Source organism: Cygnus olor, chromosome 7 (genome assembly GCF_009769625.2).
Source record: "Cygnus olor isolate bCygOlo1 chromosome 7, bCygOlo1.pri.v2, whole genome shotgun sequence".
NCBI classification, from domain to species: Eukaryota; Metazoa; Chordata; class Aves; order Anseriformes; family Anatidae; genus Cygnus; species Cygnus olor.
Window position 1 is genome coordinate 4,222,437 of NC_049175.1, and position 18,850 is coordinate 4,241,286.

At 42.0% G+C, this 18,850-nt stretch overlaps 1 protein-coding gene across 21 annotated transcripts in view; it reads left to right on the plus strand.

The window, feature by feature from the left end:
- ZMIZ1 (zinc finger MIZ-type containing 1) overlaps positions 1-18,850 on the plus strand; it is a 347,687-nt gene that overhangs the window by 246,886 nt on the left and 81,951 nt on the right. Inside the window, exon 1 of one of the 21 annotated variants that reach the window (XM_040564333.1) lies at positions 7,825-8,015. The exons of 19 other annotated variants lie outside the window; for them this stretch is intronic. The gene's annotated coding sequence lies outside the window, so the exon portion shown is untranslated. Of the gene's footprint in view, positions 1-7,824; positions 8,016-8,288; positions 8,612-18,850 lie in introns of those variants that run through there. One more of the 21 variants, XM_040564334.1, reaches the window with a different exon arrangement.

The window sequence follows — 18,850 nt, forward strand, 5'->3', positions numbered from 1 at the left end:
AAGGAAACACTGCACTGAAAAACAGCGAGGCCCAAAGTATTAGGAGTTGGCTGAGACTAGAATCAGACAGTTCCTGAAAGCAAAAACTGTATTGAGCTGTTGTTTTTCCTAAAATGATTGCTTAACAAAATGTTTCCTTGATATATCTGAGCAAAACCACTTTCTTTTCAGACCATTTCCTTTCTTCTGCAATCACTGTATATTTGATTATCAAAACAGACAAAACAATAAAGATCTCACTAGTTCTGTCTTGCTGTTTCTAATGCAGTAATCCTCCACAGTAAGTGGGAAAAATTAAGGGATGCTCTTAAAGAGATTGATTAGGGTTTAGGGGAAGAGTGACAGTGACTGCATTTGGTCTTCACCAAGAACATTTTGCCTTATTAGGCTACTTTGTAAGCTAAACTGTACTTTATCTCACAGCCCTCTAAAAATAACTCAGTATGGCTTTCTGGCAGATTGATATAAAAACTGTATGATGATGGTACATGGATTTGTTTAAATACAAAGCTAGAAGCATGAGCTGGACTCCGAATGATGAATGCCTTTGTATTCCAGAGTGGAAACTTTCCAAGACAGTGATGCAAAGCCACCAATTTGTAACTTTTCTTTTAATCTGTCACTTTGGATTTTTATCTATTTATTTATTTATATAACCTCCCATATGTTGGATATGGCACCATTAAAAAGTTACGTGCACTTTTGATGGCTTTCTAGACACTGTGATGGTTTTGGAGAAAGTGACGTTCAGTGTCGGGTTTGAATTACAAAAATACACTGCATCTCCACTTTCTCATTTGAATGCTCTCAAAGTTCACTTGTAGCATAGAGAAAGGGCCTTGCCATTAACTTTCTGATGTACAGAGTGCAAGTGCTGTGGACAAGGAAAGATATCTCTTGTTTTTTATTTATGTCCCATTCAGGGTGTTTGTATGACATATTCCTTCTCACTACTGATACCTTCCATATTTTAGCAGGTTGTTTCTAACATGAAAAAATACAAATAAAGATACGGATTTTAAGCAAATGGATAAGGTTCCCTCTAAAACCCCTTTTTGGATGAGGGGGACCTCAGTGAACCTGGACACACAGGATCAGATGGAGGGGAGGATGCTGTGAATTGAGGCACTCCCCAGAAGGCCCTGGCAGCCCTGCTCACTGCACTGCCTTGCGGGCTGCTGGGGAGGAAGGAGGAGGATAAGGGCACTGCAGATAAGGGCACCTCTAACCTAGAAATAAGAATTAAAAGAAAATAGTCCCTGAGATTGAGTATGTTCATGGAGGGTTTATTCTTTTGCCATCCTAATGAGCATTATTGATGCAATTTATGTTTATGAAAAATATTGCTAACAGCCAAAATGGCACAAACTGTTTTAACAGTGCCAGGAAGAGCTCAGGACCCCTGGCAGGACTTTCACTTAGCAAGCTTCAGCTTCCTTTACTCCTCCACATCCCTTCAGCCCTCCACAGGCTCACAAGCTGCTGTTCTGATAGTTCGCTGCCTTCTCTCACTGAAACCTGATTAGCCTGCTGTCTCCAGAGCTGCCTCCTTATCCCTCTTAAACAGCTAACCAGGGAGAGAGGAGGCTTAGCTGTAATTAACTCTCAGCCTGCCAGAAGTGGGGGGAGGCGTCAGCTACAAATAGCTACAAGTTCAACAAAAATAAATAGTTTGACTCTAAATACAATCTTGGGCATCTCAAAAGCAGCAGAAAAATACATTTTTATTAAAGTGCTTAGAAAAATGTTGTTAGCAAGAGAGCTAGGCTAATCCTCATTGCATTTGAAAGTCTTGCCTTATGTATGACAAAGTTTTAAATTCTTTACAGATCATATGAACCTGAAATATTAGTTTGAAATCCAAGGTATTAGTTGGTCAGATATACCCCAAAGTGATAGCAGGCTAAAAAGTCTAAACTGCATGAGGAAAACTGGGCAGTTTGCAGACATTGTATAAAAATCAGTTTGATAAAAGTTAATGGAAAATATGTAACATATTTTAGGAACTCACTTGATCATGCTGCAGCAAAACTTGATTTAGTATGGAAAGGTCTTTAATTAAACTCTATTTCTTTTTGATTTCCTAGAAGAGATGTCATGAACTGTAGCCCAAGTGCCAAAAGAGGCATTGAAAGTGAAGTTGAGCAGTGAAGGCATTTGTACTATGCTCCATGCGTTTGAATGGGGCTATCTAAAAATGAAGACATCTCTGAAATTTTGGTTTCTGTATTATTTCAGATAAAACAATAAGACTCATCACAAAAAGCAGTTTTTAAAACATTCGTTAGCATTTGTAGCAAAATAGACCAACGGAAGGGAAGAATTTCATAAGTTGGGTAATATTCGTAATTCTTAGCCTCACCAGGTGATCAGATGGGTAGGTGTGGGCAGGGGCAGCTGCAGGAGCTCTGCTGTGTTGCTGGTGACATTGTGCTGGAGACAGTCTAAACTGATGTCGTCATTGTGCAGTGATTTTTTTCTAGTTCTGTAAAGCATCTCTTCTGACTGTCATACTATATTACAGATGTGATTTTTTCCTTAGAGTACTGTCCTTCATTCTTTATTTCTGCATGGCTTCATTACTTTTGTTTCTGTTTTCTTTAAAAGCATAACTGTGAAGAGAACCAAAGAGACAAAAATGATGAATGTGGCTTCATTCTGTAATTCTGTTCTTCTTTTTTTTCCATATTTCATTGTAATTGTATAGATCTTTTTGTTTTCCCGCACATGGTAAAGGCATTTAATCAAGAAAAGGAAGGAAGGAAATAGATTAGAAAGTTGCAGCACTGCATATTATTAGATGGTTTTAAGGAAGACTTCTTTTTTCAAAGATTATAGCAATTTACAAATTCGTTTTGTTTTGTTGTTTTTTTTTTTCATTGCTTTGCTTACAGGTCTGTCCTGAACCATTGCTTAGGTATGAAGGAAAGTTTTTTTATAAGGTGTTAGGTAACAAGGACATGAGGATTTCTTTGGTCTTGAAAGGTAAATAGGACATAAATCTCTTTCAGGAGGTGTTGAGTGTTTCAGACCAAATGCAACATTCCAGTATTTTCAGGTATGTAGTCCAGATCAGAGGGTGCGTCAAAACATTTAGATAGCAAGGGAGCATGCAGACAAAGGTTATGGTCACGGAAGAGAGCAGGAGAAAAGGAAATGCTGTGTTAACAGTTTGTAATTTTTCTACCTTTTTCTTCTAAAGCTTTATGGAGCAAGTGACCAAAGGTTAAGTACGCTAGTCTTAGTATGCTCTGCAATGGAGACTTAACAAGACTTTGACTTAAACAAGAAACAGGACTAAACCACATAAAAGAGTCTTCATTTATTTATTTATACATGCGTGCATGCATCCTGGGTTTTACTCTCACACCTGTCTTCTGGAAGGAGTTGGTTTGATCCTGGAAAAATGGGTTATGCATGAAAGACACTTGATGTGGAGTCAAAGGTTTTTTTTATTTTTTAGTTTTTAAGTACATTGTTGCCTTCTGACTGGGATGCAGCCCTGTGATTTATAACTGCTTCAACTGACTCAGCCTACTGTGAAATATTAGGAAAAATCCACAGCGCCACTGATCCATGTATTCTATGCATTTCAGCTATGTAATTGTAAGCCTTCTAAAGAGTTTTTTTGAATCCTTTGAATCAATAGTAAAATATATACATATCCAGGCAATTAATTCTTGGTCAAATAACCTACTCTAGATAAACGTTGTAAGGAACTACCCTGCTGTGTTCAGCAGTGCAGCTAAACTCTGATGAATAAAGATTGGTCCCCAAGATAAACCTTTAAATCTTTGGTCATAGAAAATTTGCATTGCTAAAGGGTTATATTATGACTCAGTTGGCAATAACTGGTATTACAGCTCCTTGAAGAGAATTTCCTTACTCCTTATGTTTTTTCTCTAAACAGCTTTTTAGCTCTCTCCTCTGCACATCTCTTATAATGAAATTACAGTGGAACATGATGATGTCCCCCCTGTATTGTACAGTGGACGTGATACTAGAGCATCCAAATTAGGAATTTGATCTCTGCTCCTCTGCAGCCTTTCCTCCTTTTCCTCTAGGTGGTCTGTTACTTTATTACAGGTGTTTGTATTTTGTTCATGTTTTGCAATATCTTCAAAGAGGGGCAAGGAGAGAGAGAAGCATGAATTACACCCAAAAGCTACGCCACTTGACCTAGGTGCAGATGAGCATTGTGCCACCTATGCTGAGCAAAGACTCCCAAACATAGATATGTCTCCTGTTGACCATAAAAATTGGTGTTCCTTGGGCATGCGGGTCTGTTGGACTATCATAACTTCAGAGTGGACTTTGAACTTTTTAAAAATAAACTTCCTGAGTGGGAAGTGTCTTGGTATGGATAGCAGGCAAAGAGTAGTACCGTGTGTACGTGGTAGTGGTGATTTGCTTCTGTGCTAAGCAGTAACTGGCAAGATTGGGATTTGTAAGGAGTCTGATCAGCGATGTGCCTAGGCATTGATGACATGCATTAAACAGAAAACACTACCTCCTATTTCCAGGTAAATGGGACTCCTTTGGTAATCTTTTAGCTTCTCACCTTAATCAGCAAGGAGTGGCCCAAATGAGTGTCCTCCCTTTTGCCCCTGTAGGACTGAATGATGCCCTGACCCCCATCCTCTGGTCGGTCAGAGCATCGCACTGTCCCTGCAGAGAATGGGCTGCCCAGGGTCTGAGGGCAGATGTGCCTGCAGGCAACAGGGTCTGTATGGCATTGGGAGCAGCACAAAGCACGGCTAAACAGTTTAGTCTCCCACCTTAGCATTTAAAAGGTGCTTCCCCAGCATGGACCCGCTGCTCCCAGTAGTAGGTGTCTTTAGTGAATTTTCTTAATAGTTATCGCTGCCTGAGATAACCTTCCCTGTGATGTAATTTGACATACTGCTGTCATTGGGGCTTAAACATAGTAATCTTTAAAAATGATTGGGAATTTGCCCTAGAGAAAAAAATGTTATGTTTAATTTCTACAAATGATAAACCACTCCTTCTTCAAAATACTGTATGCGATGAAGTGTGATTTAATCCATTTAACTACAGAGCCTGATGCTTCTGACAACCGTGACTCAAATGTCATCACAGAAAGTGATATTTCAAGTGGCAGGGTGGGATTAGAAACCTGCTGAAGATTTGTCAAAGGAGAAGTAAGTACATAATTTTTAGATAAGTGATTTGTCTACTCTAAACCACTTCCGCTGGAAAGACAGGCAGCTTAAAAGAGAAACCTACACTGTTAGACTAGAAAGTGCATTTAATTGCAGAGGGGGGAAAAACAATCCTTTTACTTATGATGACAGTTACAGAGAAAAAAAGAAAGGAAAAAAAACATAATACAATGGGGAATGTAAGTTTTCTATAGATAATTTTTTTTCCCCTCAGAAAATAAGATTTGACTGAGTCTTGCATGAGGAAGGAGTCAGTCTTGATATTGAGGACCTCACAATTGCCTATACACTGTTGTTGTTGTTGCTTTTTGTGTTTTTTGAGATACGAAATAACACCATAACAACTGTGAGAAAATTTTGTAAATGCAGTAAAACCTGAAACAAACACAAAAATATATGCTCTGTTTATCTAGAATTTACGCAGTTACAGTCAATTATAAATTCCATTTGCAACCACGAAGTCTGAACTCAGTGCAGCTACCTTGCTGTAGGGAGTTTGGTCTTTCTTTGCATTAACAACATATACCTCTTAATGCTTTGCCAGTCCCAAATAACCTCCTCTAAAACTCATGCTATTTATCTATTCTGCCCACCTAGCTGTATAATTTACATCTCCCTAAAGCATCCGTCCACTCTGAAAGGCCACAGAAACAGTTTCACGGGGGTCTGTACTTTTCTTGCGTGACCGAGTCTCAAATTTGATGAACTGGGATTGAGACGCCATTTTGTTTAAGGGTTGGTTCTGTCAGGCCTGTGGGCCTGCCTTGGTCCCTGAGGATCTGGCTCAAGCCTTTGCCGTGTCGTAGGGACTATCCCCTATGGATAAAGGTGCTCCGGGCCTAACACCGTGTTGGTGACACCTGTAGTGGGCATGTTGTCGGAACTCTTCCTTCAGCCCCATTGTGCAGCTTGGAGGTTGCAGAAATACCACCACGAGCCTGGTTTGCCATGCTGCTCGTTGCAATAGCCAACAGGAGAAAGCCATAGCCATGCTTGGCGGCCTGACGTGGAGCTGAGGCTGCAGGAGAGGAAGTTGGGAGAAAAGCACACATACCCCTTACTTGTTTGAAGTGGATTTGCTGAAGGAAAAAAAAAAAAAAAAAAACACCACACCATGAAATCTGACAATGCTCTTTTGTGGAATCACTTTTCTGAGAAGAAGTGTTCTTTGATATCTGTGATAGTTCGCTGTTCCGATCTGTCATGTTGCAGACTCTGTCTGCTGAGGTGTTTATAAAGCAGAATTAAGTGATTGTAAACATGGCAGGGAAAGCTGAGGCCATTTTTTAGCTGGAAGGAATTTTGTTGGATTGCCTCTATTTCTGTTTTTTCCCCGTAGGCCCTCCTTTCTCGTTGCTTGGGCTGTGTTCGCTCCCTTGCTGGGCTGTGCGGGCCGGCCACCTGTGAGGAGCCGAGGTCCTGTGAGGAAGTGGCTCCATGCTGCAGGAGCTGGCAGGAAAAGGCTGGCTCTGGGCTGCAACTGCCCGTCCTCCTCCCAGGAGGAGACAGCTTTGTCACGTTGGCTTCCTGTTCCTTTTTGTGTTTGGTGGGGGAGGTTTTCTCTTTGGTATCGTCAAAGGTCTTGCACCAAAGGTTTTAATGAAACAGGCTACACTGCAGCACAAACTGAAATGTGGAACTTATTTAAAACTTACGTGTAACTGAGGGAGGTGCACGGGAAAGGTGCTTGGTGGTGGGAGGAAGGAGCACCAGGCAGTGCTCAAGGTCTGGGCTCCAAACTTAAACAAAAACACACCAAAAAACAAAGCAACGAAGCAACCAAACCAAGGCTGTCCGGTATCCTGGTAACTCCCACCAGCAAACCACAGCTCTGTGCTGCCTGCCTCAGTGTCCCTGTCTGCGGGCAAGGGAGGACGCTTGTTGTTCTGTCAGGCAACAGCAAGGCGATGAGTGGCCGGTTACCACCTAGGTGGTTAGCACTGTTGCAGCCTGCAGTGCCATCAGCAATAAACACACACCTGCTGCTTCACTAACAGGCTCAGCATGTCCAAGTAGACCCGTGTGTGGCCAGGTACAGACAGCCCCACGCAGGTACCAGCCTGGCCCAGTTAGAGCCCCACACAGGTACATCCCGGCCCAGGTACAGCCTCACACAGGTACAGCTCAGCCCAAGTAGAGCCCCACACAGGTACATCCCGGCCCAGGTACAGCCTCACACAGGTACAGCTCAGCCCAAGTAGAGCCCCACACAGGTACAGCCCAGCCCAGGTACAGTCCCACACAGGTACAGCCCAGCCCAGGTCACAGCCCCACGCAGGTTTCCTGGCCCAAGCACAACTGTGCTGGGTGCCGCCAGCACTGCTCCACTGCAGAAGCCGCTCTGGACGCTAATTAGCGTGCCTAGTTTGATGGATTTAGTCAACAGCATTCAGCAAACAGGGGAGGGGGGGAAACAAGTGTGTAAGATTTTCCGAATCTAAAGACTTTTCAGCCTCGATGCCCTTAATGGTTTGTTATGCGGACTCGGACAAGTGTTGCTTCCAATTAATTGATCAAGGGGATTTATTTTAGTATTTTGGCTGGGTGCCAGAGAGGGAGGCTTTGTCCTGGTGGTTTAAGCACCACCCCTCCTTGCAAGTTTGAAATGTGAGCTGCCTGCTGTTTTTTTTTTTCCTCCTCTCTCTGTTTCTCTCTCTCTCCCTTCCTTCTGGCAAAGTGGCTGTGGCTGCGTGTGTGTGCGCGTGTGTGTGTACGCGTGTGCGTGCGTGTGTATGAGTATGAGAGGAGGAGGGAGAGGTGTAATGGGAAAGCACGAGATGGAGCACTAGAGGCAGAAAAGAAAACCATCAATATCAGTAACATGCAGCTGAGGTGAGATTTTCTGAGTGTTTGATTTTCTTAAAACCCTTTCAGAAGATTTAAAGCAGCCTTTTTCCATGCCGTCTGCTGAAGACGTACTCCTAAGCAATGTCATATGGATGCTTACATGTATATTGCTGTTTTAGGTCTGCTCGCGTATGTGTGAAGTTTTAAAGCTTAACCTGATTCTCTTTATTGTCTCTAGAGGGTTGTAGCTTGAGCACAAATAGCCTGTTGGCAAGTACGGTATGAGCCCATTAGCAAGACTCCATCTGTGATTGGTTTTGCCTGGAAACCGGGAGACAAGCAATGAATAATTGATGTGTGTTGTGCAGTAGCTGGACAGGCAAAGAGGAGAGAGAGAGAGGGAGAAACAGAGCAGGGTGCCCTCAGAGGGGGGAAGAGAGAACAAGCTTGAAAATAGCTACTGGCTGCCTTGTGCTGAGATTAAGGCAACCCCGGCTGTCTTTGTTCTGCACTAGATGGTTTCTGCCTAGAAGTGCTTTCAGACATATGTGGCCTTTTTCTGCAGCAGAAGAGAGGCAGGAAAAAACAGAGGAGGGGGAGCAAAGGAAGACTAGTTTTTTTGAATGAAAGCTAACTTGTGGGTAAGTTGGTTTCTTCGGGGGGAGGGGGTGTGTACGTGTGTGTGTGTGTGTGTCAGCCTGTCGGAGTGTGTGTGTGTGCGTGCGTGTGGCAGCGAGCGGGTGCATTGTGGGTAAGGCAGTGCTGCATGTTGTCAGATGGAAACAGCAGCACCAGGGGATGAAAGGCAGCTCCAGCAGGAAACTGGGACAGATTTGCATACAGTTACTGCTCATTGTGTTTGCCCCTTGTGAGATTTTGGGATGTGAGAGGGAAATTCACGTCTGGCTCATTTAACTGCTTTATGATGTTTTTATTTTAGAGGGTGAAATGTTTTTTCTTTTATTATTTTTTGCATGAGAATCTTGTTTATTTTACCAGCAATCATAAAACCAAAATGCAGCAGCAATCATCAGTGGTATTTTCTTCAACTTTAGCCTGCCTGGCACTGTCAAAATGTGACGTGCTGTTCTGTGAGCAGCAACGACAATCCTGCTGCCACCATTTCATTTTTGCTGTCTTTATAAAGACCTTGTCATGCATAACTCACAAACAGCGCGCGTCTGTGGCAAGTGGGTTCAAAGACAACTCCCAAGTAGTATGCGTGTCAGTGGCAGTCTTGGGTGTTTGAGATGACAAGTTTTTTGCCCCTTCTTTTTACTAATAATAACTGTCTTGTTTATTTCTTTGCTAGTGTAAAAGCTAAAGAGATGATATAATTTGCATATGGTTTAAGGAGTTTTCAGAAAGTTTAAAACTGGTGATGTCAGAGTGGAAGTTGAGACTCCTACATGGTGCAGGGAGTGTTGTTTTTTTGTTTTAGTTACTTGATTTAAAGCAAGCAATAATTTTCACCTGAATAAGACAGTGCAGATTAATGTACTGCAAAAAATAAGCACAACAGATTGAGACGGCTTCAGTGTTTGCATCTCAGGTGTTTGAACCCAGCAAGCATCAACACCGTGGTTTGTTGGGGAAAGAGACTTACTGTTGTAGATAGCAGCTCTCCCATCAGTAAAAGCGCAGCACAAAGTGCGATAGGTTTTGTCTAAAGCACTGTCAGTATCAGATCCTGTGTCACTGAAGTCACTGTCAAAAGCAGCGCTGACTTCACTCATGTAAAACTGCTTGACTCTGAGCTCAGGTGAGCCCTTGCGAAGATCTGGCTGAAAATCCTGTAGTACCTATGGACTTTGGATCAAATAGACACTTCATCTAGACAGAACTGACTGGCTGAAATGGCCAATTTGAGCCCTCATTTCAGGCAACAACTTATCTTTGCTCAGAAAACTACAGAGGCTGATGTTGGTTGTGCAGATCTGCAGGTTCTGGAGAGAGAAGTTACTGTGCAGACAGTTGCTTTTAAGAAGTCGTGTCTCAGTAAGGTTATGCTAACCAGGCAGTTGGGCTGGAATGACCTGAGAGAAGCAGGAAGCATGGCCAAAACACCACCTGGAAATGGAAGTACATAAAATTAAGACCCAATTAAAATTGCTGTAAGTAATCCATTATTTCCTTTAGTTTTTCTGTAAGTTAGAACTTTATTGCAGTTATATTGGTAAAGAAAGTAATATCAGTGGCTAACTAAAATGCAGAAAAGTGGAAGCTCCTCTCAGTTGAGCAAAAGCATGTTTCCTCTGCACTGACACTGATCAGCTTAGCAGGATTTTGTTCCTCTTTTCACTTACTACTGAAATCAAAATGGCAGTTAAACCAGAGTAGAACTTGAGAACAAAAGTTTGCTTTTATGTAAATTTACTTCAGAAGAACTCAGTCCGTAATGCTTCAGTTGGATTTTAAGCCAGCAGAGGAGTGCTACCAGAGGCTCAGTTTTGAAATTAGGATGAAATTTTTTATTAAAAAAACTTAACATGAAATTGATCCCCCCACACACACACCTTGCCCCTTTCTGGAGGACCTCTCAGAAAATCTCTGGGGAAACATGCCTGCAAATACAGTGACTTTTCACAAGCAAGTAAGCTGCCTGAACTGGCAATGTCCAGTTTCATGGTAGCAATTGAAAACACTGATCATGAGAGAGGTTTAAAAGTTAGTCTTAAGCATCTTAGTTTACATTTGTGCTAGAATGGGTGCGAATGTCAGATCTGTGCTCTTGAGATCTGATGTCTGGGTGGTTCTGACAGAAATGTTGTGTTCATACTTCAGAGAAACACGTGCTCTTATTTGTGTTGCTTGTGCTGCAAGTGGCATTTACTCCTGGAAGCCTGATGCTGGCTGCTGTGTCAGCACCCAAGAAAGGCAGTGCCCGTGTAACACACAAATTGTTGGTTACAAACCAAAAACCATGAGTGTTCAAACTAACAGTGAGAGAATAATAGAGGATACTTTGGGCTCAATTAATAAACTAATTTGCTGTAGTAACAGGTACAGTTTTAATTACGGTGAGATAGTTCAGAGAGAAGAGTCTAAGAAAATAGGCTTTCTGTTGCCATTAAGGTTAATACAGCAATCAGACCAACAGCCACTGGATCCAACTCAACTTCCCCACCCCCCAAAAATCCCCAGCAATTACTAGATGTGTAGCTTGGCTAAGAGAATTGTGTTTCTCTCTGTCACAAGCCAAGCTGATGACACAGAAGTTCCCATGCTAGCTTGAGTTGTCACTGGGGCTGTGACAACTGTGACAACTGGGGCTGTGACAATGCAAGGCTGCTTGGCTGCAGTAGCCATACGGTCTCGTAATCAGGACACCAGCAAAAGGGAGTTACTGATCAACAGCAACAAGAAATCTCAGCAGAGTGCAACCAAGAGGAAATTCACTCTATGGGATTTTACAGTTGTAATGTAGCTTTTCTCTCATGGCAAAAGAAGACAATATTATATTTTACACCAAAATGGTAAGAGCTAGCCAGGAAAAAATAAAAAGTAAAACAAACAAAATGAAACCTTACTATGTGGAACATTGCTAAATGAAGTGATGTTCCAGAGATCTAGATGAAGAAGCTCTAAGCTCTCTGGTTTTGTTCCTCAACGTAAGAAGAGAGACTGCCCCAGGAAATAACTTCCTCAGGGCTTCTCTTGCAGAAAACTTGTTTTATCCTTGGTGGAACAACCAGAGGAAGCATCTGTCACAGACACCTGTGAAAGTACCCATAAGCAGCGGGACAGCAGGGCTTCCCCAGCTCTGCTCAGCCATCAGTGACTGCAGGATGATGCAGACGCATTGGAGCTAGGGCTGAGCGATGTGAGGTGAGCCCCCACAGCAGCCCTGCTGAGCCATGCGGATAGCTGCGCAGGCTGAGCCGATGGTGTACACCTCGGGGACCTCGCAGGGTATGTACGGCCTATGGTGCATCATAGGTGTAACCTGGGGGTTTAAGAAAAAGTGCTGTAACAAACATCCCCAGTCCTCTGAATTTCCTAGAGTTTGCTCTGATGATTTGCCTTGTGTTGCTTTTCCAGAATAAACCAGAAAGGGCTGTGAAAAAACACTAGCCATGACATCTGTTTTGCTGTAGTGTGGAGTTATTGATCATTAGTTTACAGTGAGAGAAATGAGCAGGTCCTTGTAGAAATAGTGAAAAGTTAACACATTGGAAAAAATAGTTTGTGTTAATCCCTCTTGATTCTTCTAACAGCAGGACAGGGAAAGAAATTCCACCTGGTATACCTGCTTGTAAAATGCTTTAGCAAAAGGATGTTTAGATGTATAAAATACTAACTCAGGAAGTAACTTGCAAGTGTTGTGTGCATTTACTAGAAAGCTTGGCACTCCAGCCCTCCCCTCCCATTGGTTCTCCTATGCCCAAAATTTGAAGAAGCACCCTTATAGAAACAGGGGTGTTCCCCAACCCAGTGTCATGTGGATAAAGTTAAGGGAGGTTTAGAGTACTGCCAAGTTTGATAAAGGGTGCAGGTGAAAGACCAGCTCTCCCACCTGCCCGCGTTGCCACCCCTCTCCAGAGGTCGGTAAGACATCGGCAGGTCACCGTCAGAGGAGGCTGGCGAAGGTGAGCCATAAGGTCTGTAAGGACAAATAAATGCCCAAAACAGCTTCCTCAATATCAGAACAATTTGAAATGCCTGAACAAAAACTTTTAAATCAGAATGTAACAGGAGAGCTAGCCTTCAAAATAAAATGTGTGTTTCAATAATTATCAGAGCTACGCAAATGCAGAATAAAGCAGAGCAGTAATAGCTTTTAAGGCATGGTGAAGAGTGCATATCCATTAATCATCGATGAAAAAGCAGCCAGCCAGTCTGGCACACACGTAGGCTCTTGCACTGAGAATTTGGTGCAGAGACGAGAGAAGCCCAGAGTGAACGCAGACCAGTTTTTTTTTCCCGATTATTAATTGGAAGTTCACTTCAGAATTTTCTCTGTAAGATCAAGACAAGGTATGGTTACGGAATGAGTGACACTGGGACAGTAATTACTAAAGCAGCATGGAAGGCTGCCACTCAGCCTACCTGTAATAGGTGTTAAACATTTCTCCAGTTGTGGACCTGGATCATTCTCAAACGTCTTGCATTCTCTGGAGTGTGTTACTGATCCTGATTCTGAGCTTGTTGGGGCTCATTCTGTTGACAGTAATCCAGTGTGACCAGTGGCAGTTTGATCTATTCCAGAAAAAAAGTTAATTTTCTTCTCAGTTGTCTTTATTAGTTCCAATAAAACGTTCAGAAACCCAGCTAAGCTCCTAATTCTTGTTGTTTATTGTAATTGAAGTACAGCTCTCATCAGTTTGATGAATAACCTTTTATGTTTATATATCAACTTCTAATTCCTCTGCTTGTTAAAAGTTAATGTTTTCTGTACCTCCTGAGCACCCCTTAAATCCCTTAAATTTCAGTAGGTAGGCAAGCTGCACTCATGTCTGTGGTGAAATCCTGGAAGCAGATGAAAAACCACAATTGTTGGTAAATGCGAGCTCGTTAGAATTATATTTGTTGTAATATGCGGATGAGTTCCTTCTTTTGCATGCTTGTTATTAAAACTATTTGTACTCGATTTTAAAAATAATTCTGACCTAACAGTTATAAATGAAGCTGGTAGAGGTTCAGTGGAAGCAGAAGTAGGACAATCTGGAAGGCTCGTAAAATCGCTCCTCGACGTATTCTTGGGTATCTTTTATTACTTGAATCCAAAAAGGTAACCAAGACTGCTAATAGCAGATTGTGAGATGACTGTTTTCAGTACTCAGTTAGTTCTGCTAACCAGCTTTACTGACTTCTTGTTTGCTTTAGTGGTTTAGTACATTCAGCAGTTTATTAACAAGAAATTGCCTTATTTTCTGCATTACTATGTAGCAGGAAGATTAAAAAATTACTCTTTTACATTGACATTTGTTTATCTGTATTCTAGTCAGACATCCCAGAAGGGTGCTAACAGTACCATTACTTTCACTCTTATGTACCAGCACCATCCAACTGTTTAAGAAGGTTGAGTTTTTCAAGCATTGCCCTAACACCGAGGCTTTCAAAGGAGCCTGTCATGATTTACTTATTCATACAGATTGCAGTGGCTTATGTAGTCTTGATCCTGCTTGATCTGCCAGCAGTATTTGCTTCTATTGATCACAGGCTGTTATTTGACTGCCTTGAGCAGCTTGCAGGTCTTCCTGGTTCTGTTAACGGGGTCTGCTACTGATATTTCTCAACATTCTCCTTTTGTTGCTGACAATAGATTTAACTCCAGCCTTGCTGCTCAGACAGATGTGCCATGGGGTTGTGTCATACCCTTTGTGTTTTTTTGCTGAGTTTGGTGATACCTTAGTGAACTTGGGAACTGTAGCTGGGGTTCCATCCAAATTTGACTGGTAGCTCTGAGTCATAATGCATGTTTGGCAGTGTGCCTAGCTGTCATGTGTGGTGCTAAGTGTGTAAAAGTTCCTACCATCCTAGGTGTAATAACCAAGAAATGGTAATGTTCAACCTTCCTTCATGTTCCTACTTACCTTTTCATTCATACGCATTCTTACTGCTTTTCCAGCAATAGGGCAAATGAGAGGTTAGTCTGGAGGAAACTTCTCAACCACGTTGTCTTCCTGAAGGTAGACAGGCATTGTGAAATTGTCCTATTGCAGTCAGCTTTCTAAATGGCTATAAACGTTTTCTAAATATTCCTCAGGGTGGGAATACTGTAGTTTCTTAATTGGCTGATTTATCTGGAAGGTCTTCTAAGTGACTATCCAAAGTAATTTGTGGCTGTCAAGAAATACACATTATTAGAGAAAAGTTGCTTTGGAATCAGGGTAAAACCAGAAACGTCCATATAAGCTTTCATATGGCCTTAGTCCATTAGATACCAGAGATCTTAATCATTTTACTAACTGACTTTATTTATGGCTCCTGTATATACCTTTAAGCTCTTTGAAAAATAGAAGTATAGATGGCCCTTGTGCGTTTGTGTTCCTGGTCCTAATATGAGGGTCACCTTCTTTTGAACATGCAATTAAGCTTCTGTCTGTCATTATTTGTGGCTCCTTGTGCCATTTTCACAGAGAAAGGGCCCTGCAGATGGTGTTTGAGCAGAGAGATGAGATAGCCAGTGGGTGGCTTTTTAAAGAAATATTTGAAGAATTGTGGGGACTTGTAAGGAATAAATATAATAAACCGTGACCGACTGTTTTCACCCTTCCATATAGACACTTCTAAATTTAGCGAGACTGGAATGTTGTCCTTATGGATTGCCAGATACTCAGGAAGCTGCTTCTTTGTTTCTCCATCTATAAAAAATACCAGGGGGAGATTTATTCTTTCATCAAGAGAGTTTTGGACTTGGAGAGGTAGTTGATCATTATTACGTAATAACCCAAAATCTTGATTTTGCGTTTTGCAGTAAGCAGAACAGAAGATGCCTTTGTAACTTCTGCTAGGAGTTGATTATAAGAAATGAGAAAAAAACAAACAAAAAAAAACGAATTTTTCAAGTCCCATCTTAACTGCTGACTTAAAATGGTTCACTTGAAGCACTCACGAATCGTGTTGCAAAGGCAGATATGTCCTTCGTGTTAAACGACTGTAATCTAGAATGTTAGAGAGAGCTAAATGATTTATTGATGTCTTTTCCTGCGGCATTTACCTGCACCTGTATCCAGCCCATTCCATTTATTTTGGCTCACTGACAAATTAGCAAGCTATTTGTATGTCAGACTTGGTCAGTAGTCAGCTCCCTCCCCCCTTACATATTGAACAGCTTTTAATTTAATTGTTTGCGGTGGTGGCAGTTTATTATCCCGATAGATGTCACTCAGAGGAGATCTTTTTTGTTTCCTTCAAAAACAAACAAATAAAAATGATGATGATTTATGAGTGAATATCCTCATAGTGCCATATAGAAGAGAGTATGCTGAAGAGCTTCAAGCCTTTTCTGTACACAGGCAGTATCTTCTGTATCAGACGTCCGTGTGACACCTTCCTTTCTGTTGACCAATGTGGAATGTGAAATACTAGTTTCAGTTTTTATGTTTATTCAATGACTACAAGGTTAACTGCTGCATAAACGTGGTACATGAATGCATGTCAGCATCGCTGAAGTGTGCATTGCCACCTGCAGCGGTTATGCAGTTATTCTTGAAAAAGTTTTGTAGGGGATTTAGGAGAAAATTACCGTCTTGCTGAATTGTCTTAACTGTTGGCTCACACCATCATCACTGAGGGTCCAAGTGCTGCTTTTCAAAGTCAAAATGACATCCTGTGACACGGAGGCAGCTGCGTGCTCTGACTCTGCTGCTGGGGTGTGCCTGGGGAGTCCCCACCTCACTGCTCCTCTGTGAGGAGCTGAACCACAGGTGTGGGGCTGTTCAACTGAGCAGGACTAGTAAATCTGTGGTGTGGGTATGTTTTCTTAACCTGCCCATGTTATTTAATCCAGTCTTACTCTTTATAAATCATGAGTAACATGACTTTGATCAAGCAGAAACGATTTTCACGTAATGTGAACGTGCCCAGTGCCAGCCACCCCAGACACCTGGTTCTTCTAGGATCCCTCGTGTCTGCAGTTGGTGAAAGACCCAACTATTTTTTTCTCCTCTCAAACGGCTCCATGTTTGCTAGTTAACACTGTTGGCACTGTACAGGTTGAAATGTTTTATGGTCTTACATCTACTTAACCTTTAATGTTCTCTGTCAACATCTATCATGACCTGGTGGCCTATAGTTAGTAAAATGTGCCCTTGCAGGCTGCCAGATACTATAATGGAATTAGGCCTTGAAAATTATCAGACCTGTCAAGGGGACTTATAATCCTCTAAGAGCTTTAAGTGGTTTCTTACCTTTGCTTGAACATGCATTTGACCTGGCTGAAGTGTTTTTTCTTGCTTGTTTTGTTTTTACTTCCTAGTAGCACTTCAAAAACTGCAAAAAAAAATAATTGGTTTCCTTGGCATATATATATGAGGGAAAATGTGGCGTCTCAGTTGTCTTTTTTGGCTTCTTCTTTGTCTCTTGCACCTGTAGAGCACCCATTAAGCTGTGCAGATATTTCAGTGGGAACGTGTTCCTTTAAGTAGGCAGTCATGACACTTCATTATGTGCATTTGTCAGTCAGCAGGCGCCATGCGATGACATGAGCTACAAGGGAATGTCAGTCCTGCTTTGCGAGGGGTTTGGAGTCAATTTAGCGCACACAGAAGGCACTGGGCTGACAGCCCTGCAAACTAGTGTCGGCTGTTCGTCTGCGGAGCGAGTGCTGTGAGGATGGTAACACTGCACGGTTACCTGTATTTACCACTCCTGTACTTTGTCCTGAGCAGCGGGTAGTACTAGAGATGCAAGACACTTTACCTTTTGCTCATCAGTTCTCAATTGAATTGCTAAAAGTGGTCGTAGTACTTTGGTGGACTCCCTGTGATTGTAACACCATCAGAGACTCTGTAATGTTTCTGAACTGTCAAAAATTACGTGTGTCATAGCCAGAAGAAATGGAAATGTGCAGTAGAAGCAGCAATACAACCAATTTTGTACACAGCCAGTAGCTGAGTTCGGCAGGTCACCTTATCTGAGCCTGCATCCTGAGTCCCTCTTCAGAGCAGTCTCTGGTCTTTGTGAGGTTGTGGTGTCTGAGCTATTTGCTTCAAATTATTGCAAGCTGCTAATGTGACTTTATTTAGTTAAAAGCCGATTTGACTTTCGCTTCTGAAGTAGTGGCCAGTGACTCAGTTTCTTACCACCACCAGGGTAAATTAAGGTAAGGGAAGAGAAGAAAGCTAACAAAATGCTGGTGTTTGAAAGTATCTTGTTTGAGACCTTATACACACCTGATAGAGGGAAATGCACTGCAGACATTTCAGATGCAAGGACAAGACCTATTACAGAGATTGTGCTATAAGAGAACAATGGAGACGTAAACAAACAGGGAAGGTAAGAATGCAAAACAAAATGTGGTTTCTGATATTAAACTGTGTATAGAGATTAGTCTCTTTTTAAAAAATAAATAAATAAACCTCCCCTCCTCCTAAAGAGTTTGGATTCTTTGAGGTAACAATAATTAGGATGGATGCTGGAACAAATTGCCTTCCATGGTCTAAGCAAAGAAAGCAAACGGGCAAACAACTATCTTCCAGGAAGAGTAAACACCTGTTTAATTTTTGAGGGCGTCCAAGAGCAGTTATGCTCAGTACGAAATCCTGAGCTGGAATGCTCCGAAATCTTGACCCTGTAGAAGTTATAAGTGTGCTTCCCTTTCCTTTGGCATACAAATCCCAAGAATTTCCCAGGGCCCCCATGGCAAGAAGCAGGAAGGGATAGAGATAAGAGTGAAATCAGTCATCAGGCAACCGTGGAGATTGTCACGAGATGGGCTGTCCCTTGTGATCCGAGAGCTTGAGTGTATTTACGGGTATATTTTTACTTCATGACAGTCTAGTGAATGATCTCATCAGCTGTTGCTAGCAGATGCAAAAATGATGAGCTTCTGGTAGCAAGCCAGACATTACACTGTTTTCTGTGCTTGTCTTGGGATACGAGTGACAGACATGTCATCGACAGTTTTCTTTTTGAATAAAATTGTCCACAGCATTTTGGAAGGGTTCAAAGTGGATCAGGATTAATTGTTTGGTTGAGAGAGAGGACTCCTCCCAAGCAGCGGCTGCCTGTTGGTGAAAATTTAAGATGCTTTTTGGCTCCTAGGAAACAATGTTTTGAAGGTTATATAGCTGTCTTAAGAGGAAGTACCTGAACTGTTGCCATTTCTACTTTCATGGCAAAGACATGAAAACAGCTTGGAAAAACTGGGGAACAACAAATGTCTCCTTACAGTACTCACTGTTGTTTATTTAGCTGTTTCACAAGGACTCAAA